The sequence below is a fragment of the Schistocerca serialis genome, chromosome 2 (assembly GCF_023864345.2).
Source record: "Schistocerca serialis cubense isolate TAMUIC-IGC-003099 chromosome 2, iqSchSeri2.2, whole genome shotgun sequence".
Taxonomy (NCBI): Eukaryota; Metazoa; Arthropoda; class Insecta; order Orthoptera; family Acrididae; genus Schistocerca; species Schistocerca serialis.
This window is the reverse complement of record NC_064639.1, coordinates 407629643-407634766: the sequence shown is the minus strand read 5'-3', so window position 1 is coordinate 407634766 and position 5124 is coordinate 407629643. Positions and strand designations below refer to the sequence as shown.

Genomic DNA, 5124 nt, shown 5'->3' with positions numbered 1-5124 from the left:
CGCGAGTCTGTCTTACGGAGCCCACGGCGCTCAGTTCGTAAGCAAGCAGCAGTGGTTGGAATGTCCCGGGGGAGTGTTCGCAGAATTTTTCATCTTGATTTAAAATTTCACCCGATGGTGCAACAACCGAAGGACAACGATTACCGGTTACGATTATGATTCTGTCAACAAATGATAACAAAAATAAACAATGACGATAAACTTCTAAACGTGCTGTGGAGGTCAGATGAGGCACAATTTCATCTCACATGTTACGTGAATAAACAGAACTACCGTTACTGGGCAAACACAAATCCTAATGACGTTCATGAGCGCCCTTTACACGCTATTAAAGTGAGAATATGGTGTGGTGTTTCATCACATGGGATTATCGGACCGTATTTTTTCGCAAATGAACAGGGAAACACAGTAACTGTCAATGCCGATCGTTACGTGGAGATGTTACGAACTTTTGTTACACCTGCATTGAACAACTTCACAAACGTTCAAGAAGCCTGGTTTGAACAGGACGAAGCGACATCACACACTGCACGGCAATCAATGACATATGTGCGAGAATTGTTTGGCAACCGCGTTATCTCACGATTCGGTAACATTCCCTGATTCCTCGATCGCCAGATTTATCGGTTTGTGATTTTTTCTTGTGGGGCTACCTCAAGAGCAAAGTCTACACGACTCGACCAAGAACCCTGGATGAATTAAAACACAGAATTTGGGATGCAGTTCACAGTATCCCAGCAGAGATGTTGAAGCGATCAATGAGAAATCTCAACAGCAGATTTCACGAACGTATTCGTACAGGAGGACGCCTTCTATAGGACGTCATTTTAAAAAAAATGATAATGTAATTTTTAAAAAATAATAAATGCCATCAATGTTTCGTAAATGGCAATGTTGTAAGGTTTCAATTACTATGAATGCAATTTTTTCCTTCATTGCTTCTAGTTTTAATGGATTGTGGAAATGTTTCCGTTTTACTGTGTCACCAACGCAACTCAACCCATCATTAAAAACAAATCGAACTACCGTAAGACATGCAAGTTGGGTTCCCAGAGAGGTTACCGTTCATGCTAAAGAAGAGAGATTACGCATTTACACCGAGCACAAAAATCTTTCAGCAGCGAAGGTGATGTATTTTTGGACACGACTTAAGCCTATGACAAAACTTTGATACATAGCTTTGAGTAAGATTTTAAGTGTCAAAACATACAGTAGAAGCACCCTAAATTAGCTGATTGTAAGAAATTAAAAACGCAGCCATGTTAAGCATCGTTTGGAGAGCACGTGGACCATTTTTTAACGATTTTTTGTAGGAGCAGCGCACTATCAACGGCCTATACTACTCAGGCAGTCAAGACCATGCTGAAGTACAGTACGCCAGAGGAAAGGCATGCGTTTCCTTCAAGACAAAGCTCAACCTCATACGACATAACTAATGCTGAAAACTATTCCCGAAGTTTTTGGGAGCTCCTATGTCATCTTGCCTATCTGTCTGGTTCGATGAAAGGAGCTGAGCATGGTAACATGTTCGTTGACAATGAATAGATAAATAAATAAAATTTAAAAAAAAACTAGCTTCAAGATCACAGTAAAGAATTCTTCTCTGAGGAGATAAGAAGACTCGTAAGAAGACGAGACATGTCCATACAAGCTGCTGAGGAGACGTAGAAAACAGACAAAAACTTGTACTGAATGACCCTTGTATAACCGCCATATCGTGACCAACTACGCACAATATATGGCATTATCTACAAAACGAATCTGATATTTTTGAAAGTGCGAATAAATATCAATTTTCAAGAATGTTCTGCTTATTGCATTAAATGTAATTTATTATACAGTTATGGACAGTTTTACGTGTTACTAAACAACTACATTTGACTGAAAGTAAAATCTCTCACTTCTTAAGCCAGCTGTCTTTATCTCAGTGAAAATGCTTAACATCAGTTTTCCTCCATTTTCTGCGGCTCACGTTACACTAACCACGTCAGATGACTGCACTTAAATATATTACAGGTGCGATTTAACATATCCACATTCTTGGCACAAAAATTTATCTTCCTTGCGAATCTACTCTCGAACTGACTATACAGGCTCTCTCTTGACATGCCGAGTGTTTAAAAAAGATAACGTTTTTAATTATAGATCAACCAGACAACCGATGCGATAAACTTCACTTTGCTTCCTTTGAAAACTTTGATGAAAAATTACGTATTCATGAAAGAAAGACTCGTGAAAGTGGATACACGTAAAATTCCGAAGCTTTTATCTTATCTGCAATATTCTTTTTTTTCCATCGATATTCGATTATAGTTTAATAAGGTGGAATAGGGAAGTGGTTCAAGTTCTTTCTCTCCTGGGCAAGCTATTCAGGCTGGTAGCAGTTCGAAATTTTGCAGCATAGAATACTCGAAGGCAGCGGCTTCCATCTGCACAGGCAAATAACAAATGTATGGTAGCCTTTACACGTGCTTATAAGTGGCATTATATCTCACAAAACGCAGAAATAAGTAAACAAGTTTCGAGGTCAAATGGCCCTCCTAAGAGGAAAAAGGGTTCAATGTAGAGGTTTTCTACATCACTTACTCAGTGCACTGCTTGATTACCTCACAGACCTTAGCAGACCCACATTTGGTCCAAGTGCAGTTCCATCTGGATGGTCATTGGTTTAGCAAAAACAAATGTGATGATGAAACCACATTAGAGATTATAACTCTGTGCCGGACTAGGATTCGAACCCCAGTGAGATACATTCGAAGAAGCAGTCACCAACAGCCACTTGCCCATTGTGATTAACGTAGAGAGACGCGAGCTTGCCTCTTCGAATATGAAGCACAAAGCTAAATGTTCCGAAGCAGTTCTGATTGAGGACAAACAATCTTATCCAGCATTTTTCCAGTGAATACGTCCACCCCTGAACTGAGATTCAAGAGGATCTGTGTTATATGCCCGTTTGTATCTTCCACAATCTCTTCATTAATCTCTAGACGATATTCAACCACAAATTTCTTTAGATGCGGGAATGGTAGAAGCCACAGCAATCTTGTTACAAATGTCACATTTTCGAAGCAGTGTTGTAGGCGTGTGCATTGACCTGAAAGAAGGTGATCCTTTGTTTTGTGAGAACTCGTCTATTTGCTCGTCGGTCGAGCTTTCTTGTATGACAAAATACCGTCATACAGTATAAGACAAAATAAACTACGCACCACGGAGGAGTTGTGTAATTTGGTCGCAAACTGATATCCATACAGCTACCGATGGAAAGTGCAAAATTGTAAACTTTGGCGATTGGTGGGGATGAATGTGTGACACTGTAGCACAGATTCACCGCACAGCTAGCGAGGATAGTAAACAGCGGACATGTCGATACCAGTGTATAAAAGCACTCCGTCTTCAGGCCACAAGTGGCCCATCTGGACCATCCGACCTCCGTGTCATCCTCCGAGGAGGATGCGGATAGGAGGGGTGCGTGGTGAGCACACCACTCTCCCAGTCGATATGACGATTTTCTTTGACCGGAGCCGCTGCTATTCGGTCGAGTAGCTCCTCAATTGTCATCACAAGGTTGAGTGCACCCCGAAAAAAGGCAACAGCGCACGGCGGCCCGGACTGTCACCCATCCAAGTGCCGGCCACGCCCGATAGCGCTTAACTTCGGTGATCTGACGGGAACCGGTGTTTCCACTGCGGCAAGGCCGTTGCCCCCAGTGCATAATGTCTTTGCGAATTTCATTGGGTGTAATCAGTTGGACAGTAACTATGCCTCACACTGAGGCGCGTGAACAATACACGCAGAGGTCAGCATCAGAGACAGGACTTGTTGTTGGGCTCAAAGAAGCTGCTTGCAGAATCGGCGAATCGCTAGACACTTGACTAGGAGGGATGCCACTATTCGATGATGTTGGCATGAATGGATGAACCATGGCCGAACACAGCGTCAATAAGGAAGCGGTTGACATAGAGAGACGACAGAACCTGAGGGCCGAGCAGCCTTTACAGAGGCACTCAGAGCCTGGGATTCGTCATTTTCATCGGTCCGACCTACAGCTGGTGCATCAGTTACCACAAGGACCGTTAATAGACGATTCACAGAAAGGGAGCTGAGCTCATGGTGCCCACTGTGCCGGCTACAATTGACCTCTGTACACCAACAAACTCGTTTGCAGTGGTGTCGGGTAAATTCGGCCTAGAATCTCACTGACTGGAATAGAATTGCCTTCACTGATGAGTCACGCTTCGAGCCGAGCCTTGATTACCAGCGAGGACGAGTCTGGAGACGCGCCAGTCAGCGGTGGATTACCAGTCGGACAGTCTCCCGCCATTCGGCCCGACAGCAAGAATCGATGTCTGGGGTGCCATTTCATTTCGTATCAGAACCCCTTTCGTTGTCATCCGAGCCTCCATTACAGCACAGTGCTACGTCGACGATGTTCACGGCAAGCCATCTCGACAACGTGTACTGAAGCGCGCGGCGTTTGCCGCGCTTCGGAGACCTGGGAGTGTCGTGGCCGCCTGCATTTCAACAAGATAATGCCCACCCGCACACGGCGAGATTTCCAACTGCTTCTCTTCGTGCTTGCCATATCCTACCTTGGCCAACAAGGTCGCCACATCTCTCCCCAATCGAGATCATTTGGAGCATTATGTACAAGGCAATCCAACCAGCTCAGGATTTTGACGATCTAACATACCAAGTGGACAGAATTTGGCGCGATAAGATTAGATGGGTAGACCACATAACTAATGAGGAGGTATTGAATAGAATTGGGGGGAAGAGAAATCTGAGGCACAACTTGACTAGAAGAAGGGATCGGTTGGTAGGACATGTTCTGAGGCATCAAGGGATCACCAATTTAGTATTGGAGGGCAGCGTGGAGGGTAGAAATCGTAGAGGGAGACCAAAATATGAATACACTAAGCAGATTCAAAAGGGTGTAGGTTGTAGTAAGTACTGGGAGGTGAAGAAGCTTGCACAGGATAGAATAGCATGGGGAGCTGCATAAAACCAGTCTCTGGACTGAAAACCACAACAACAACATATTTCAGGAGGAAAGGGTCAGAGGTGGACCAACCCGTTATTCACGTGATCACTCTGTGAAGCTCTTTCTTTTGAATATATCATCCC

At 43.9% G+C, this 5124-nt stretch overlaps 1 pseudogene; it reads right to left on the bottom strand.

Moving 5' to 3' along the window:
• Window positions 1-3584: 3584 nt before the first annotated feature.
• On the bottom strand, window positions 3585-3702 carry LOC126459065 (5S ribosomal RNA; annotated as a pseudogene).
• Between the last annotated feature and the right edge of the window lie 1422 nt (window positions 3703-5124).